This window comes from Crocodylus porosus, unplaced genomic scaffold (assembly GCF_001723895.1).
Source record: "Crocodylus porosus isolate Cpor-Errol unplaced genomic scaffold, CroPor_comp1, whole genome shotgun sequence".
Lineage (NCBI taxonomy): Eukaryota > Metazoa > Chordata > Crocodylia > Crocodylidae > Crocodylus > Crocodylus porosus.
Window position 1 is genome coordinate 30,637,221 of NW_017728943.1, and position 21,092 is coordinate 30,658,312.

Sequence of the window (21,092 nt, forward strand, 5' to 3'; positions counted from 1 at the left end):
GGTAGGAATCCTATGGAAATCAGCATAGGACTGGAATCAGCATCTGAAATTAGCACTTCAAACCCTTATAATGCTATGACAACAAACAAATTTAGAAACCCCAGGAACACCCTATGCCATGCCATAGCTAAAAGCAGGAGAGATGAGGGCACTGTGAATACCCTGATGCAAGGGTGACTGGTACCTTCTGAGTCTGGGGGGACACAATTTGTGGGGAGGCCTGGGGGCAGGCCAAAAGCCCCATATCCACTGATATACTTCTGTGCTGTGGTTTAGTGTCCACCCCACAACATGCTGCCAGCCCATATGGCAAAAAACCTGTACCACTTTCAGAGGCCAATGTTGGGGGGGCACATACCTCCCTTCCCCCATCCCCACCCCCATGCCACCCCTACCAGTCACCTGTGTCCTGATGACTGAAATGACAGAGAAGGAGTTGGTTAATGTATGCTCACAAGAGTTGAGGAAGAGAACTGTGCCGTATGCTGCAGAGGAAAGCATACGCTCCCACAGTTCTTGTTGATCTGACCTAGGGGAAAAATTCCTTCTTGACTCTATTTTGGTGATTGCTATAATCCTGGGCAGAAGGACAAAAATTTCAGAGTTTTCTGAAGTGCAGGAGCATCAGGATACCACAGTCAAAATTGCTACAGGTATACAACAAAAGCATGGGATTGCCAGGCACCCACCAGAGAGCAAAAGCATTAGCGCTATATCACAGCAAGAGGGTGGCAAATATTTTATTCCTCATATTGCACTCACCGACTGTTGAACCAAGATCTCCCTACAGTCTCTTCCCTAAATTTATCCAGTTAGATTTTTTAAAAATTCAGGTTTTGTGCCCTTCACTCGCTTTGCTTGACACATCACTTTGAGACTTGGGTTTCTTTTTTTAATTTGCAATAAATTTGTTCCTAACCAGTTTGTAGCCGTATGATCTTATGCTGGTATTGCATTTACTTCTAACACACACTCTATCTCTTTCTCCATGAATGCACTGATAAAATAATAATTACATTTCCTCTTGGTCTCTGTTTTGTTAAACTAACCAAGCCAAACTCCCATAATCTTCATTCGTAAGACGTCCATTTTCTTAACCACCTTAGTGGCTCTATTTTCTACTTGAATTAGTTTAAAGTCTGTGTTTCAGCATTTTGTTGATCAGAGCCTAAGATTATATTGCCTATTGTTGCAACATCAAAATAGTGCAGAAATAATTCTCTGTCACATCTTAAACTAATAAAAATGGTTATGCAGATTGAGTTATTTGGATGTGTTTGGGTTTGTTGGAATACTGGGATGTTTGGGGTCAGTAGGAATTTCTTCATATCCACATTTTTTCAGAACCCTGCATCCAAAACCTTACATTTTTTTGCTTCCTAAAATGCTTTTCCACGCAATTTTGAGCAAGGCAGAAATAGTTGTAGAAAGTATATGTTATATACTTTTTTTGACCTCTTATGTTCCTTTTGGGGTCTCTGTTGTGAACTGGGTAAATGAGAATCATGGGCCCATTTGTACAGAAGTGTTATAAAATTTGATTGATAGTTAAAAGAACACACTACCATTATCTTGATCTGACATGTTACTTTAGGATATTTTAGAACAGTCATGGGCAGTGTAAGAAAATACTTGCAAGAGTTGCATAAAACTGCTGGTGCAATTTTTACTTTTACTTAGCCTATATGACCTCTATTTCTGTTGTATCTTGACTATGGATTTGTCAACATGACACCCTTTGTCCAGGGTGGGAGTAGTGTTATCTGTGAAAATAAGATTCAGATATCCTAAAGGTATTTATAAGTCTAAATTACTGAGGATCTAGGGATAAGAAATTTTTCATGACTTACCTGTGGTCACACATGAAACCTGTGATAAAGCCAGGAATTGCAGCCAGAGGTCCCAGATCCTCATGCAAAAGTTCAACCGTCCTCATTTTTGCACCAGTTTCAGCAATTGTATTTCAATTCAGGTTTCATTAAAAATATGTAGCTAACAGAATGCAATCCAAGGGCCTTAAGTGTCAGACTCTTGTCAACGTGTGTAGTTCCTTTGCTTTCAGGAGAAAAGACTTGTAGGAATGGGGCTTTATTTTTCATATAAGTGCATTTTGACCAGCTATATTCATTCCCATATGCTTTACAGAGTGAAACCATGCAGTAAGAAACAGAAAGAAAACAGAGGGGAAAGGAATGAAGAGTTGTATAATGAAACAGAAGGTGAAAAATTATCTTTCTTATGCAATTTGGGAGGCAAGACAACAGAGAATCACTGAGGAAGCAAGGAAAAGGAAAGACTTGCTAATAGCAGTAAAAGGTACACTATCAATAATGATAATGGTCATGGGGATACATGTATGCAAATAAAACTCAAAAGGACTGCTTGTTTCTGCAGAACAGCAGGAAAAAAAAACAATTAAAGGCCCAGAAACAAAATTACTATTATTGAAATGATGGTAGTACCTACAGGCCTCAACAAGACAGAAGTCCTGTTGTGACAGACATCACCAGGTGCAATAGGAAACAGCCCCTGTCCTGCACTGCTTACAATCTGTAGAGAGTAGGAGAGGAGATAGCTGCAAAGAGAGATGAAGTGACTTTTCCAGGGTAGCATTGCATGTGTGTGGCAGCCCTGGGAAGTCCACCGCCCAGTGCTGTCATCCATTCTTCATCTCACTGGCCTATTTAACCTCAAAGTCCAGGTGGAGGCAGAAATTCATCAAATGAATGGTGTACATGCCAGGCCTAGACCCAGAAGTACATTCAGGAGTGCTGTAACCCAGATGGTACATAGACAAATTGTCTGCTGTGTGCTGCTGTGCAAAATATGTCTTAAAGAAGAACAGACAACTTCATGCTTTTTGCGCAAACTAATTCAAATACTTGCTGAGTTTACAACTCTTTTTTTTTATTATTATTATTATTATTATTATTATTATTATTTTGAGGGACCTACCTTGTAAAACAAGTGGTACCAAAGTGCTGGAAGAAGCTATTCTTCCCACAAAGACGATCCCAGCATTGTTACAACAAGCTCATATGGCAGCATGAAAATGCTTCTGAGAGGATCAGAGATGGAAACCACATGCTATCATCCCCATTGGAATGAACCCAGTGCGCACACCCGTGGGCAGACCACCAACTGACTACATGTGTACAAGTGCTCACTGGGTGTCTTTGCCTTTCTGGTTCCCAAACAAGTGGCGGAAAGACTCCCACCCTCTGGAAAGGGTCTGACACTCTCCTTGCTCAGGTTTGGAAAGAGAAACAATCCCACGCTTCAGCAAATGTGTTGGAGAAGCTGCCTGACAAGATCAAGTGGCTAACCCCTTGCTTTCCCTCCCTGGGTTTATCGCATCTGATAATGAGACAAATCTGGTGCATGCTGCTGAGATGGGGATTTTGTGCATGTGTCATGGTTTGCATGCTGTCTTAATTAAACTGCTCAGTATTTTTTTTTACCTTAAAGCAAAGAGGCCTGTGGAACTAGTGCAGGCTTTTGCCTGAAACAGAGAAAGAAATAAGAACAAGAAACAGACTAAGGAACATGCAGAGTGTGGAAAGAATACCACTCCTGACAATGTCTCTTGCTCTCCTTTTCCCCAGTAGAGAAAACCTTGGGATTTGTTTTACTTCTCTGAGTTTGTCTACCCTCTGTTTCCAGCAATCCTGAACATGTCCTGCCTGCCCACTCCAGATCTGGAAAATGTGCAGGTAAAGTTGCTCTGAGCTCATCCCCCTCTGGCTGTTCTCGAGTATGCTCAGACTGTGGGGGTGGATGTTTCTGGGACCAGAATGTTTCTTCATTAGGGGTGTACAAGTGGGAATACCTGGCCAGAGGAGGGTATTGGTTATGGTGCCTGGACATGCTGAGGGTGTGGTGTGGACATACTTTTTGTTTCTTGTCCGCCTTCTGGACCAAAGTTCTTCCACAGTAGAATCCTTCCCTGTTTCTTGACACCACTTTGCACTTCCACCAAAGAGGCAGCTGTTATTTTACAGCATTTTGGGACATGGCATTGTGCCCACTGCATTACAGGCCTGATAGATTTATACCTATGCCAAGCTTTAGCTGTTTGTGTAGTACAGGTATATAGTAGAGGAACAATATTCTTGTGGTTAGTTAAGAATCTGGACTAGGACTCAAGAAATTTGAGTTCAGTTTCCAGCTCTACTCTTGACTGCTTGTGTGGCCTCGAGTAAGTCATGTAAAATCTCTGCATTCAAATTCTCCATGTGCAAAAATGGGGACAATACTTTTTCCTTTCTGCCAGCCATTTGCCATCATATCTGTTTAGGCTGTACACCATGAGGACAGACTGTCTCTTTTTATGCAGATGTGTAATGCCTAGCAAAATTTATCTTTGGTATTGGTTGGGACTTATATTACCTACATTAATATATAAATAATATATAAATATGTATTTATTTCAATGGCTAACAGTTCTTGTAGAGGGTAGCACAGCATTATAAAGTGCCCAGGCTTTTGAACACAGCATGTAAAGAAAATCTCAGCGGGTTTGGACTGAATAATTTTCAAAAGCCTTCTAATGTTTTGCTATCTTTCATTCCTCAGAATCTTACAGCTACACCATTTTGCCTTTCTTCTGGCTTTCTGAAAGGAATATTATGTTATGTACTCTCATAAAGGTCCTTTCATTGGATGTACCCTGTGTCATAAGGCATTTATGGAGGTTAACGTAGTAGGGAAAAAATTCTTTGCAATGCACAACATTTTTCCTCCCTGATACTTCAGCTAGCCCAGATTTGTGTTCTAAGCATTATACATAACATCTTATTTGTAAGGCTATGTGTACTCATCATTCAAACAGACAAAAACATTACAGTGTATTCTTTCTATGGGGAAGAGTTCTGGATAGTCAGAATAGATGACATCATGGACTGAGATGGTTAGTACAAAAATCCTGAAGGATTATTAAAAAAAAAAAAAAAATTGACACAACTCATTTACAGCAGTGACACTTTATATTCCATCCACATCAACATAACAAGACGAGCAGATGCCCAGCCCAAAGCATTGCTGACTTAGCTATTGTCTACTGGTGTCACCTCTGTTGCAAAGTTTCTAGTAACGTAAATGTTTGCCGTCCGAACCTAAAAAGTGTTATGGGAAACAGAACCAGCTTTTTTATTTGTCTTTCAGCAGTAGTTTGCTCATCCCTTTTTCCCCAACACGCCAACAGATGTAAATATGAATCATATTTCATTCTCAGACTCCTTAAAAAACACACTAGGAACCAAAGTTTCTGAGTAATAAAAAATCTTGGACACATCGCCAAACCACAATGAACACCCTCTCCCCAAACAAGTTAAGGCTTGGCCAGTGCACCTCTGTCTGAAAATGAGAGAGAACTTTTTATGTAGTGGGGCTGTGTATTTGGCTGTGTCTATCTTTATAGACAAGCAACACCAAGAAACTTTTATATGCTACCAGTGCTTCTTGTTGGCCCTGTATTTTCCAGTATATTGCATGCAATTGACTTATAATATCCCCATTTCTGTGGTTAGTAATGGCTAAAATCTGTCTTCATATTAATTGCTTTAAATCAGCTCCCTCTTAATTTTCAGTGGGAGGTAGACTGGGCTTTGCATGCTCAATTCTGCATGACTGGAGTCAGGCTGAATTTTGTGGCTCTGGGATCATAAGCTCGATGTGCAACTGCTATTGATTCCAATGTGAGCCAAGGATGTCTGGGGGGATGTAGGATTTGGCACAATGGTCATGATCCAAAGGCAGTTAAAGTCCATGGAAGAAATCCTATTGACTTCAAAGGGCATTGAACAGGTCTGCTGAAGTCACTGTGTAAGACTGTGCCCCGTGGCTAAAGTGAAAAGAAATTGTGTTCTTAGGACTCGGGGAGATTTTTCCTTGAACATTGCACTGTACTACAGCTCCTGACTGAGTCTCTGATTCAGAGTTAACAACATGCAAAGCCTGGACACCCACGTTTAAGGGTTTAGGTTTGGTACTATGAGCTGGACAGCTTCAGTCTCACTTGCTGAAGAGATCAGCTTTGTTGAACAGAAAACTCTTAGAGTGAGTTTAATTAAGCACGGACTGTTTGACTTAACTGGGTTTTGATTGTAATGGGTTATTTTTTCTGGCAACGAGCCAGAAACGAGGCAGAGCCTGTCCTGTGAGTGTAACAGCTAGTCTTCATCCTGTTTCACCAGTTCATGAGCATTTGGCCATCTTGTGCAAGCCTGCAGCACTAAGGGATTCCAGCGTCCCTTGAGTTTTGCCTGGTGAAATATATAAACTCCTGTCCACAAACCTACAGGAGCTGAAGTTGCCAGTAGTGATATTGCAGCAGTGTCGAGAAGAAAGAAACACTTCTGAATGGCAGTACAGGCCATTTAGCCCCTTTTCTGCCCCAGACTCCAGGCTTTGTTTAGAAATGAGCCTTTAAAAATATGGGGGTTTACTGCCATCTTTTAGGGAAAGAAGAAAAGTATCACTTTACCCTGAGGCCCTGGTAGGAGGAATTCTTGTACAGACATTTTTTAAAAGCTGCACAGGATGCAAAGGTAGCACATTCTTTGTCAGCAACACGGTCATTTGCCTACTCCCATGGAAAAGGGGGCATATGGAGCAGGATTTGGGGGTCTACTACCCCAGCACCTGGTGCCCCCAGCAGTCCAGCCCTTTCCTGGCCTCTCCTCACCTCCAGTTTCTTACCAGCCATAACTTTAATGTTATCTTTTCTGTTGCTGGGGAGGCAGTCTCTGGGGGCTAGGAGTAGCCCCATCACTGGTTCCATTGATGGTTGGCTTTGCCTTTAAGGGAGTGCCCCTTTAGGCTTCTGAGCTCCTATCAGGGCCTTTTTCTCTGGTTGCACTCTTGTTCTTGGTCCGCTGTCTAAAACCTCAGCTCCTGGGCATCAGCTCTGACTTGGCAGCACCCCTTTGGGGCTCCAATTTCATCCCATCAGCCTCAGCCTCCTCTAGCTTCCGGCTAGCTGCTGTCTCCGATCATGGGATCCACCCAGGCACCTCCACCTGTGGCCTCCTCTGCCCCTGTAGCCACAACCTGGTCCTCAGATAGAAAACTCCAACAGAAAACAGAGATCTAACTCGTCCTAATTTAAACACAAACCCGTTTGGGACTCCGGGTCTTGAGGCGTGCTTCTTGGGCTGGCTGCTAGCTTTTCCATCCCTCCAGCCCCTGAACATCTCTCTGAAGCTGGCTTGGCTTCTGGCTGCATCCAGCTGTCTCCTGGGAGATCTCTGTCCTCCCACAGCAAGGGCCAGACTGCTCCTTATGTGGTCAGAGACTGGGTTTATATGCCTAAGCCGAGCTGTCTTCAGGTGAAGTGATGGGATCTCTTGCACCCAGGCTAATTGCATCATTAACAGCCTGGCCTTTCTTCAGTCCTTGGTTCAGTCTACTTGCATAGCTAATTTTAGCCCTGAGTTTCCTGCATTCTCCCACCATCCTATTCACAGGGGCAAGAGTTCTCTGTTACAGTATGCCATTATGAAGATACTGATGTAATATGCTATGATATGACATATACTGAAACATTATAATAATGTAATATATACTGAAATATTATAATATTAGTATGTAGTATGTTTTAAAATAATGAAAATAATCTATTTTTTCTGAAGGATGATTCTTCTTTGCTTATTAATACTGAGTATGACTTACTTCTTTGTTCAGCAGCATAGCTGAAGGGAAATAAATGTCTTTTCTTATACCCTTGTGTGGGCTACCTATCCTTTGAATCCAGGCACACAGGATAAGAATGCACTGTTTGCCCACTTACACAAGAGAATAAACTCTTTTTTTCTGAGTTCAAACTTCTATTCTGGTTTTACTGGAGTGCTCAAAGTTTCCAATTAGGTGTTGCTTTCTGGGAACACCCAACATTTTTCAGTTTTTATGTCAGCAACTGAAACATTTCTGATTTTTTGGTAACTACAAGATGTTCGTGCAAGATGGCATGCTACATCCATTTTTTTTCTGCTTTTATGAGGAACAAAAGATCTGGTGGAATGAGAGCTCAGTGTGATGACCAGATTTTGGAGTAAAACGTCAAATGAGCATACACCTTATCAACGTATATTTAGCCCAGCATGAAAACTAAAAGCAGTTTCCCTTTTTTATGGTAAATTAAAATATTTGAGAAGAATGACCATGCAGAAGAGAATTCCATCTTTAATTGTATTAATGGGTGACACTAATTAATGTTGTTGCAAAGCTGCCTTTGATTTTTCTTTTGAAAATACTGTCACCTTGCCATTGGATGAGAAGGGCCAGAGATGAAGAACAAAGAGACAGAAGCTTGAACCTACCCCACAAGCGCAATCTGGAAGAGCTGAGCTGGTATGTGAGGGTGTCATTATTGGCTTTCATAGAACTGCAGCAGTTTCTGTTCCTGCTGTGAATGAGGAATTTGGGAGGGGTAGTACCTCAGGGATATATTCCTGAGTATTGCTGCCTTTCCAAGGCCTCTTTTAAAAAGTTTCGTTATTTCCCTTTGTCCTGCAAGTAAAACTCTAACTTCAATTTCTTTAGTTTCAGCCTATCACAAGGTTGATTAGCAAAATAAGTGGATCTTTTTCTCTGAGAAAACATACTATATCCCTTGTGTGGTTCCATTTTTTAATTCTTGCTCCAGACCAGTCTTTCTCCTCTCTGCCTAATTCTTGCTTCTCCCCTGAATACACAGCAAAAGAAGAAATTCCAAAAAGAAGTGAACTGGAAAAGTATGGTTCAGGAGCAGGCCATTTTCTATAATTACACATTTTATATGATATACTGTAGCAACTAGAAAGTAATGAATCTACTGTGATGTAAATAATGGTGAAGAAAGCTGGCTTCATAAAACATCAGGCTGATTTCTTATTTAACATAATGACCAGAAGAAAAAGTACAGTGACTTATCAGCATTTATTAATTTGGATGTGGGAGCTGTTAAAGATTTAGACTACTGCCCCATTTCATTATTATGATAATCAACACCATATGTCCTCTAGAGCAGCCTCCTACAATTTTGCATTGACTTAAGGCTCCAGTTGATGTCAAAAAGAAATTCCCCTAAAAGGAAGCATGATTATTTAGAATATGAAATATGTGCTTTCCTATTGAACCCCTAGGGAATCATTGGGGCTATATCAGTTTATATCAGCTGAGGATCTGGCCTTTAACCTCAAAATGTTTAACAATGAAAGTGTTTGCAGGCACATTTCTCCTTATATTTAAGTTCACTAGGTGGTTATTATGGTTCTCATTTAGGCTGGAGACCTTGTACTGTACATTAAAAGAATCTTCTTCTACCACCTTTCACTGGCGAAGTTCATTATTCAGAGAAGAATTTTCTCATGGCACCATGTGGGCAGTATGTGCTCCACAGTGTAAGGAGCACAAAATCAGGCTCCCCTCTCAGTGCACTGTGATATATCCAACGTTAATACATTTGTCTAGCAGATAGTCACTAGACGAGGTTTCTCTTAGGTAATGTGCCTCTGAGAGTACACCTCTTCAAACATGTTGTGGTCAAGGAGAAATAGTTATAGCCTTTACCCACACTCTGTATAAGGCCAATGGTGTACAGAAGTGGTAATAGGGAAAGATGACGTATCTTGGAAAAAATCCTCCGCTTAGCCGTTGAGCCAAGTAGCAGGAACCTTGTCCTTTCCACTCTACCACCCTAGATGCTGAACAACTTTGAGGCTGTACTGTTGGGGGCTATAATTCAACAGTGGAAGTAGCATGCTGTTTCACCAGTGTACTTCCCTGAGGTAGTGAACAGAAGACAATGTATGAGGTGTCAGATCTCCTTTTGCGCCCTGAGTCCCTGCAGAGCATAATCTGGTGTGCCCTCTACCTCCCCCTAGTTTGGGACCTTTTTTTGAATACATGCAGGCCCTTTTTGTTTAGCAGTTTGCCTGCTGGACAGTCCTACCCCAGGAGGGGTAAGAGTTTGCCCCAATACCTTAGCACAGTTACCCTGGAGAGATTATTCATGCCAGTTGAAGGTTTTGGGATGTATGTACATATCTTATGGACAGGGTTCAAATTATACTTTAATTCTTAGTGGGGTCTGCAAAAAAAAAATAAACTGGTTCATTGATCAACAAGTCCGCCTAAGTGAAGGAGCAATCTGCTTGGAGACCACCCCCCCAGTTATGATTTTCAAATCTTACGGGGTGCTTTCATCTCTTATGGCAGGGCTCAGGCTCCCCCTTAATTCACATGCTGCTTCTGGCAGAATCTTCTTAATATTTTTAACTAGAAAACTTATCCAGCCTCTATTTTTGAGAAGCTGATGTCTTTACTACCCAACTGATGTGACTCAGAGGGAGCACACACAGATTTTCCTTTCTTCAGCGTTCGTGTCTTCTTTGAACTGACTTTCCTCAGCAGAAGGCTGCAGAGGGGTAGAGGAGGTCTCAATCCCTGCCTGACTCAATGCCACAAGTTCACTTCTTTTAATGTATGTGACCATCAGCCTCTGACTTCCTTGTGTCCTGAGGGCATTACATCACCAGAGTACTTCTCCCTGCTGTTGAGGATTTTCATCTCTCAACTCATGGGCATGTCTGTCTGATCAGATGCTTGTCACTCTTCGGTATGCACATTTCATACCCACAGCATACCCATACCTATACAATTCAAGCCTTCTCTAAAAAAACTCTAAAAACCATATTCTTCCCTGGCAAGGGAACTGAATAACCTAACAGGTCTTTTCCACCTTTAATTACCAGAATTATTTTATTCACACAGCTTAAGTCAAAGAGCTCGTGAGTCATGCACAAACCCTTTTCATTCTCTGGGATCATTAATTAAAGATCCACCCTACTAGTCCTAGACTCAGATGTAATTCTGTCATTTTCATAAAGTAAAAAAGAAAAAAATATATATTGGGTAAAATCACATCCTGGCTAGAGACGGGCAAATTTTTTGGCCAACATTTTTCTTTCACAAAAAATGCAGATTTGGGTCAGTTGAAGCATTCCACAAATTTGTGTCAAGTTCACTTCATTATCCCTACAACAAAACAAAACAACGCAAAACAAAATATTCTGTAAAAAAATGAAACATGCTTCTTTTTAACATAACCTTCAATTTTATTTTAAAAAAAACCCTTTCCCAAAGAGTGTTTCATGCTTTTGATTTTTCAATACTGCAAGCAAACCAAAAAATTTATGTTTTTTGAACAGCTATAATTTTGACACAAAAATCAATGTCCAAACCCTTAGAGCTGTCCACCAGTGCCTGGGCATCTTTCTGCATGCAGACCTTTTGAGAACTCATTGCTGTCTTTGAGTTGTGTCTTCAGTAAAACAGTGCTGTGACTGTCATCTTAACCATTGTACTGGTCATTCAACAGAATGACCCATGAATGCAAAACCCATCCATGTAGAATTCCATTGGCAGGGCCACAGTGAAGATTCAAGACAGAAAATAGCCTATGTGACAAAGCATGTTTATTAACTTCATTTTAGCGGTGCTATAAAGTGAAGCTACACATGACACTTAGATGGTACTAAGGGCACTTAAAATATGAATGTCCACACATTCACATTTACTCAACTCATTTTACCTCTGAGTGTCTCAATGTTATGCCACTTCAGGCAAGGGTTAACTCTGGGCCGTGCTGTCTAGCTTATTTTCGGGTAACTTCAGTCTGCACCAGAGATATAATGAGCAATCTGCAGTCCTCCAGCATCCCAGGATAAAACTACTTCCAGTTTCCCCTTTCTTCCCCTTCCATGGCAGCCAAGGTGAGGTGCCCCTGCCTGCCTGGCAGCAGCAGGGGCACAACTCTGCGCTGCTGCTGCCACCACTGCCACACCTCACTTTGCCCATAGTTGCACAGTGCTCCTGCCCACTGTGGGTACCACCTGCTGGGCTATGGAGGTGGCTCCTGCTTGGAGCTGAGCTGGCCCAGCTGCAGCCCCATGCCTCGCGCCCTGCTGTGGGCGCAGAAATCTCAGAGGGCATATGGCCCCCCTGCTGCATCACCTTGACCCCCCCTGCCCCTCTCTGCCATGTTGATTGTGCCCCCCCACCACATTGTCTGTGCCCCCTATCCCCATAGACTTACCTGAAGGGAGCTGCTTTCCACTGCTGGTTGGCTGCCACATGCATGTACGTGTGCACATGTACGTGGTGCCCCCTGCCTCTGATCGCCCTCCCTGTTCCCCCCAGCCCTTGCAGTCTGGGACTCCGCTGGCTTTCCCTTGAAGGCTAGCAGTTTCCCAGTTTTTTCTCCATCAAAGGAGAAAATCTGCACTTTTCTGCAGTGAACAAAAAACCCAGATTGGTGGCCTCAGTCATCATTCCTAAGAAATATTATGTTGTTTTTCTCAGGTTTGGGCCCTGACAGCCCTCTTCCTGTGAGGGGCCAGGGCCCTCAGGCCTTCACGTACTCAGGCACCTATGCCTCACACATTGATAATTTTCCCCTTTTTCTTGAATCGTGCAACATGCCTACAAATGATCTCACTGTAGACTTACATTCAGCAGTGAATGATTGAACTTTGCACAGCTGGATGTGGTTAAAGTAGTTAAAATGTAACATAGGTTCAAAAGGGTTCTGTATCATCCACTTAGCTCTCGTAGTATAAATGATTAGTTTGTACATTGTGCTTAAGGATAGGTCTGTTTTTTATCAAGGCCAAGTATAAATAGGAATAGTAGGTGGGAGAGCAAGACACAGGTCAAGATCTGGGCCAAAGTGAAGGGAAAAATTAATTGAATTAACACTTGTTTCAAGGTGAAAAAACAGCCCTATCCTTCTTTGATTTTTGAGTTAAGTCATGCCTTGTTTGTTTTGAATGAGAGGTGGTATTTCTGCTGCTTAGTTGCACGGCCATTTTTGCCTCTTTGGTAAACTCTATAGTACTGTCTCTTTGCATCAAGATTGACTTAAGTTGCTCACACCCTTAGGTGACAACGTACTGATGTCTGTGGCACCAGTGTTTGTTCCATGCTACTTGTCTGTCTGTCTGTCTAGTCCAACCATTTGCACTATTTTCAATAATGTGTCATTGTTTACATGGAGAAGAGGCATGTGAGTTCCTGATCTTGATGTATCAAATCTAGGCCTTGGTTTTCCCTTCAGGCATTAGCCTGAGTAAGAGTTGATCTCAAACCATCAAAAGTAAATAGTGAGCTTGGGTTTTCAGCTGGCTGCCTGGAGACATTTTAAGTGGCCTGATTTTCAGAAGCACCTGTCTTTAAGAACCAAACTTCTTTAAAGAGTGTTTGAATTCAGCAACCAAAGCAAACTCTCAACTCTGTATGGCACAATTTCCTCACTGCTTCTGTTTGGAGGTTGGGATATGTAGTTGTTTGTAGTAACTTACTACCAGCCGTTTCCTATCCTTAATGTCACTGTCATTTCTGAATACCAAAAAAATGTGATAGCCGTTTAAAAGGTGGCAATTCAAAATGGATAGAAGGAAATATTTTTTCGCACAATATGGAATTAGTCTGTGGAACTCACTGCAGCAAGATTTCACTGAAGCCAAAAAACTGAATAATGTTAAAAAAGAGAATGAAGATTCACAAACATTACAATAATAACTGGTGTTACAACAGTTAATGCCAACATGAATCTTGGAAACTATATTAACCTCCCTACCTCATATCCTAAAGAGAATATCTAATTATAAGGAAACAACATGTTCTGATTATGAGTTGACCTGAAACCATAAAAATCACCCTCGAATTATGGTCAGGGTCAATGTAAAATTGGGACCCCATCTTCCTGACTTTTGTACTTTTTAAATATTTTTGTGCATGCAATAAAAATACCAAATCAGATTTTATTTTATGTGAAGTTCTACTATTGTTTTTAGTGCATTTAACCCTTTGGGCCCTTTTCTTGGTTATTTGTTTTGAAGGCTACTGTACCAGTCTGGCCTTAAACTGTTGTTATCAGTGTATATTCTGGGAAAAAGATGTCTTTCCTAAGCCTGATCCATAAAAAGTGAGGTAAGCTTGTCTGCACAATCAACTTACAACTAGAACAATACTTTCCTCTGAAGCATCTGGTATTAGCTGTTGGAAGCAATGAATTAGATGGATATTGGGTTTTGTCCAGTTTGGGAATTCCTATATAGAACTAGATGGGAATTCAATTTTTGCTTCATAAGGAAGTTCATGGTTTTGAAATTTTTTTTTTTTTAATTTTCAATGAAAATGAAACACCTTGAAATTTCCCATGAAAAAAAAATCCCTCCAAAATTAATTTAGGTAAAAAAAAAAAAAAAAAAAGGCGGCGGGGGGGGTTGTTTTGATAAGATGAAAATATTCTGTTCTGGCTAAAATATTTTTAAAATTCTGAAAGTAGTTTGATATAGAATAGTTTCCATTTTGAAAAGTTGGTTTAGAACAAAAAAATCAAAATGCTCAAATACAAAAATGCCAAAATGGGATATTTTCGACCTTTTGAAATACTTCAGTTACGGGTGTTTTTTCCCTCTCCTCCCCAAATGTGGTTTCATCAAAATAACTACATTTTTCAAATGCTTCAGGTTTGATAGCCAAAGGCATGTTTCTTGAAAAAATGGCTAAAAAATATCTGATTGGCTCTTTCCCTATGTTCTGTCCTTGGCCAACTCCCTACTAACTTGCTCCAGAAGTAAAAGGCATGGGGATATGGTTGAAAACACAGACTAACTCCCTGTATCTGAACCAAGGTAATAATCCCCTTTCTTCTGACTTGATATGCCAGTGTCCTCTCTGAGGGAAAATCTTTTTCTTGTTATAAAGCCAATTCCGTATTTATGAGTATATGGCTAATACCAGAAGTATGCACCTAGTGGAGCTTGTATTCAGCAAGATGTGGGGACCAGTAAAGAAATGTAGCCCTTTGAAATTTAAATCAAGTGGCTACTAACATTCTGGCAAATATGTGGAAAAGATAAAACTCAGCAATTTGGAAATAGCAGTTTCTTGTTACACTGGTGCACTCCCTTTTTTAATAAGTATGCAACAGAGTAAGAAATATGAAGCTTAGCTTTCTGTTATTTTTAACATACTAAAAGCCAGATTCTGCTCTGCTGTGTCCATAGCAACTCACATAAGGTCAGTAGTATTACTTCAGATTTACTTGGGCTTAATTGAGACCAGTATTTGACCTTAAATTTTCAACTGACACTTTATAAAAGGATGCGATAAGCACAGAAGGTGCATGAGCCAGTAGCTAAGCTGCTAACCTAGGGCCTGGTACAGATCTGGGTTCTTATCTGTACAATATTACAGACTTCCCTCTGTGATACTGGGTAAAGAGAGATCACTTAACTTTCCTGTGCTGTTGCTTCCCTTCTGTAAGTAGAGATAATGCACTTCCTTACCTCAGAGGCATATTGTGAGGTGCTCAGTCACTAAGGTAATGGGAGCTTTAGATAGGCTTGCAAGACTCCTGGGATTCTGGTATTTTATTCCATGCCCAAGGCCTATATCTGTGCCTTAAAATAACCAGTGTCAAGAGCAGCATCCCATCCATCTTACCTTATTGGTACACAACGTTCTCACTTTAAGAGCACGATGAATCCATAGCATAAAACAATGTATTTTATGGTCTCCCAGATGTTGCATCTGAGCCACCATTTTGGATTCCCTTCTCTGTGGCAATCACAAAATTAGGCAAAAAAGAGGTTTCCCTTCCCTTCCCATATCCTATTTCATGGCTAAATTTTGCCCATTCTGAAGAGCAGCCAATGGCTCTCTTGTAGCTTGACCTCTTCTTTAAAATAGAAATAGGAAGATCACCTCCTTCTGATACATAGCCAACATGAAAATGAAGTTTATGAATAGAGCCAGCTAAGTTGTGAAGAGAAGACAAAACTAAGCATTTACATGTACTGAATAAAATAGAGTACAGTTTTTTTTAATTGTATCATTTTCAGTGTTCCCTGATTCCCAAGTACCTGTTTCTCTTTGTTTATCATGAATAACATAAAATATAATTACTAACGGTTTCTGAGCCTGAAAGACTTTGGTCAGTTTGAGATCTGGATTGAGATTCCCATACTCTTTGAATGAATATTCCTACCTGTGATCAAAAGGCCTTCTCACCTGCCACTTTGAGCAATGAGCTGGAAAGTAAACATATTCTCTTAAGAAATGTTTCTCTTTTGCAAGTGTAACCATTAACCTCTGACCAATATCCTCCTCTCCTAGAAACTTATAACAGCACAGCAATCCTGCCATCCTGAAGAGAAACACATAAATAGAGTCATAAACAGAGGATCCTTAAACCTAAGTAAGCAGTCTAAAAATTCAATAAACAAACCAGGTAAAACTGGAGATAAGGAGATCAAACATCCCTATGGGAAAAAAAAAGAAATGCATAGGGCACCGAAGGTAAGAAAATCCCTTAACAACAGGCAAAGTACTTCATGCAAAGAGAAACTCTCTTTCAGTAAACACGAGCTTAGCTGAAAGAGAACCCAGCAAACAAACACTGCCTAAGCATCCTTGTTAAGTGGGTTAAGGGAAAGCATAAAATGAAAACGAGGAAAAATTGGAGGACCGTAAATAATTATTTCTCTTAGATAAACGTATCACATAAAATTCTCTACCTCCCCCACCTTAGCCCACACATTCTTCCTGTTAAAAATAATTATTTTTTCCATGTTTCCTTTTGTATCTGACACTGACCAGTCACTTGTCAAAAACATTTCTGTGGTCCTACTGTGCAGTTTAAAATGATCGATCCTTGCTCTTGAGATCTTGAGCTGATGTTAATCCCTGTTGCTGGACTGAAGTCAGTGCCTATATTGCAACAGAGCAGTTGATTCTGCAAATAAAATGAGAGGAAGAGGAGCATCAGGAAAAAGATAAGAATCATACTGTGGTTCACAGAGGTTCCCCAGCCATATGGCAGGATCTGGATGCACAGGAGCCTGACTCTCATCCTTCAGAAGCTCCCACTGTTCTCTCTCTGTTCGGTTTAATAATCCTAGGCTGATATGACAGGACTCTATAAGAGTTGCCAAACTTGACCATCTCTTGAAGAGTACATACAAACTCTTCATTTCAACTGGTGGAATCACCGCTCCACTAGTTGAAATGCTCTGTGTGCAAGTGTTCCCTTCACCTCAACTGGCTGATGTGGTGGAAACCTCTACCACATCAGTCATGGTCGAAGAGCTACTCAATTTGGGTGCAAGCATTTGAATGAATGTTAGCATAGCACCCCAATTGATTAGACCTGCTGCAGTGACCTCCAGTATCCCAGCATGTCCTGCTATTGCTTTGGACCCAGGCATGACTTGGGTTGAAGTCTACTGCTGCAGCCTGAGTCACAGTAGACACCTCCACCTGACATCTGAACAGCTGGGAAAGCCAGGCCCCTCTACTACCTTGGGGCTGTGAAGCTGTTCCACCTCTACCCTGAGCTGGCAGGGGAAGCTGCCTGCCAGTGTCGGGCCCCAACTGCCCATGGGGAACCCCTCCCCACCACCACAGCCAGAGCTGCACACAGTGAGACTGTAGCCAAAGCCCCCCTGCCACCTGTGGACACATCTCCCCAGTGAGACCAGACACCAGACGCAGAAGACTTGCTCTGGGTCTTGCTGTTTGGTTGCTTGACAGCTGGGAGCGGGGGACAGGGTGTTTTGGGGTGGCGGTGTGGTCCCCTCCGGCACCAGTCAGTGAGCCCTGACCCATGCCCTGGGTTGCTGTCACTTGTTTTTAGGCAGAAGGGGGATCGTGCCAAACATGCTGGGATGTGTGCCCTGCCTCCCACCACTCCCGGGCTGCTTGCCTTCAGTGTTGCAGGCTGTCTGCAGAGCATGAAGGCAGCCTGTTGCATGCTTGTACAAGTTTCAGCCAGGTGAGTCTCACATGGCTTAAAATAAACTGCTAAGCTTCAGCTGGCTGATCTGAATGCTTGTACATGCCCTAAGGTAAATGCCCCAGCCAGTCTGGACCTTTATACTGTGTTCGGAGTTTTATTCATTGTTTCCCACATTATCAGTAACCATTTCTGACCCATGGGCAGATTGCTACATAGCATTATAATGTCCCTATGTTCTCTCTCTCTCCTGTCTGTCATGTTTTTACTCCCTGCTTTTTGAGGGCCAGTCTTGTGATTCGTTGTGATTGGGGGAAGTGCCTTTCTTACAAACCCATCCATCTGAAACTTTCTTCCTGCCTCATTCTTTTTTCTGTCACATTGGCTCCAAAATGGTTTCTTGGGTCTGGGTTATACATTCTACTGCCTGGTTTAATGAAAGACTGCTTGCCTTCCAGCAGTCGATGACTGCTTTAATTAGACTATTAACACACATAGTGATATGGTTGCAAGTGAGATGCAATATAGACATGCTGATTAGCTATGATATACATGTGTCGACTTCAGGTTCCAGGCAAACACGGAAGCAGTTGCTGGTGCTACATTCCTTCAGTACATGTAGCAGATGATTCATTGTGTACTAGTGAAGATGGGGAGGGGAGAGGAGCTAGTGTCCATGGGGTCATTTGGAGGGAACAGCCACGTTACTTGGCTGAGTTTAGTGTTTGTGACTGTGTCCAGGCAACACTGTGTGCAGAATATGCTGGGGTGGAGAAGATTTGAGGACCTCTGGTCCCCCACACATGCTCCACAGCAACTGAGCCGAGTCTGGGGCTAAATATATCCATTGACACCGGTCCCATGTGAGGGGTGGACTAACCTTACGAGTCTTGAGGTTTTCTGCATGACTCAAGCTGTTTATCAGGACTGTAAAACCAGTTTGAGTTCACAGACCTTATTTTTCCTATAACTTAAACCCATCATTGTTGGGGTTTTTTCTTTCAAGGGTGATTCAGTTAGAAAACAAAAACATGGATTTCTAGACTGTACTAGAGTTAGAAAAGCACCCACAAAATGTAAGCTGGAAATGTACCATAAACACATGCATGCAGTCATTCTGCCACATAAATGATGTTCATGTATGCAGCTGCATGTGTGCATACCTGCCCATCACTTATTTTTCATTAAAATCATTTGCCTTTGCTTTTGAGTTTCTTTCCTTTTGTGTGCTTGCTTTCATTTAGCTCTTTCCACTCCAGTCTATTCTGATTGATTTATCTTGGCCTCTTGGACTCAAGATACAAACCCAATTATTTGAGGTGAACTTTTGAACTGAGACTGGGTCACAAAATTAGGTAAAAAGAAGTTTTCTTCTCCCTACCCAAAACTGACCCCTGCACTATCCCACAGTTAACTTTTCTCCACGCTGAAGACCAGCAGTCCACCACAGCAACTCTCCTGTTGCCTAACCTCTTTTTTTAATCAGTGACAAGACTCTGCCCCTTGGCCTTTGGCTATTTGTTTTCCTTAATAGTTTTTTTATGAGGGATCTTATCAAACCTGTTTGAAAATCCAAGTAAATTATGCTCTCTAGGTCATCTTTATTTACTATCTTATTAACTTTTTCAAAGAGCTCTAATACAGTAGGTGCATGATGTTTCCTTACAGAAGCTGCTCTGACCCTGTCAGTTTAGACATTGAAGCCCTTATGAGGCTTCTGGCTAGTTTTTTCATAAGAAGGGATGTCATTTCTGAGCTCCTGTTTAGCTCTATTTTTAAAGGTAGGACTTATATTAGAATTGTCTTATGTTAGTCTTCAGCATCAGTTACTCTTTTAAGGCTGTTTTGTATTTTTTCTCTTTCCTCTGTGTTGTACACCTGCAGGGGAATTTCTTCTCCCAGTGATGCACTTGGGATTCTTAAGCACTATTTGTTGCATATTATTTCAGTTTCTGCTGGAGTAACTTTTTGATTTCCCATAAACTCTGCTTGTGTGATAGGAGATTTCATTTCATTTACTATTATAACAAGATGCCAAAACAAAAAAAATTAAGAAAGAAGAATGTACCTACTCTGCTTCTTAACCGTCATCATTAACTGCCCAATCCATGTCTTCTATGGCTGGTCTACAACATCTGTCTGGACAGATAGTATATTCCTGGTTTGTTTCTAATATTAATGTTATGTACTATCTATCTTGATATCTCTGGATATATGTTCTTAATATCATTTGGCTACCTTTGTCTTTCCGGTTTCCAATAATCTCAGCAATGTTTGCGCTGTATGCAGTTTATGTTTTTCAGGCAGGATTGTTATTTTACCAATTGGATGCAAATACGTTTGTGTTCTTTATTGCCCAACCAAGTTCAGTATGTTTTCCATTTTTGTAATGCTCCAGAGCATGTAAATAGCTCTGCCATCCAGTTTTTAGGCACCTAGTTCAGTTTTTGCATCTGTGAAAACAGGACTGATCACACTGGCCCATCTTATAAAACACTTTGAGTTGTATGGTTGAAAAATGTTGTCTGAGGATTAACTGTCAGGCTGGTTAATATATTTATTATTCATGTATTTATTATCATCATGGTTAAGGGTGACCTCAGCTTACACTGTGAAGACCTTGCTGTTGAGGCCATGCCTGAAACATGACACTAGCTCATTGTTTGCAATGGTTGGAAAATGACTGCAGATTTATTGAATTATAACTCAAATAAACTTATCTGAACTCAAGGGGTGGAAGTTCTGGCAGCAGGAAGGGGGAAGGCTTGGCTGGCCTTTATATTTTACAGTAATAAAATGGTTTGTGGAGAGACAGCTGGTAAGCCGGTGTCATAAAAATGTGGGTACTGATCTTATTGGTTGTCTGCGTGGCTTGGTATGTGCTGCATACCAATCGGTGCCAATAACTATGGCAGTTGTTCCCTTTCAGGTACTTAGCATAGACTCCATCAGTAGAGGTGATGGCTTGGCTTACATCTATTCCACTGAAGAGAACATATCCCCCATTTTTCCTCTCTCTACAGTGTATTAATCTCTGGCAATTTAGATCATTCCTTTCAGTTGCTACCTGCTTAACAAGCTAGCTGGTTTCCCCAGGTTTCTAAAACTATTAGTACCAACATATTTGGCTTACCATAACTTGGAGAAGTCTGAAGGGAAGCACCTACCATACTATGTCCAGATCAGTGTGGGCTTGATTCCCACTTGGACTTCTGCATTTATACATGTGGGTAATCCATTTGTGAGGGCGCGGGCCGTGAACCCCCTAGCGCCGCCTACCGTCACGTTAGGGTGACGTAGCACCCTCAGA

At 41.4% G+C, this 21,092-nt stretch overlaps 2 long non-coding RNA genes across 2 annotated transcripts in view; one reads left to right on the top strand and one right to left on the bottom strand.

The window, feature by feature from the left end:
- The first annotated feature begins 12,199 nt into the window (after window positions 1-12,199).
- LOC109319504 overlaps window positions 12,200-21,092 on the top strand; it is a 99,452-nt gene continuing 90,559 nt past the window's right edge. The window contains exon 1 of the long non-coding RNA XR_002103522.1: window positions 12,200-12,748. This is a non-coding gene — a long non-coding RNA (uncharacterized LOC109319504). The remainder of the gene's footprint in view (window positions 12,749-21,092) is intronic.
- LOC109319503 lies at window positions 14,366-17,367 on the bottom strand. Its single transcript, XR_002103521.1, has 3 exons — window positions 16,645-17,367; window positions 16,060-16,195; window positions 14,366-15,606 (listed from the first exon to the last, which is right to left on the bottom strand). It is a non-coding gene; the product is annotated as an uncharacterized LOC109319503 (long non-coding RNA).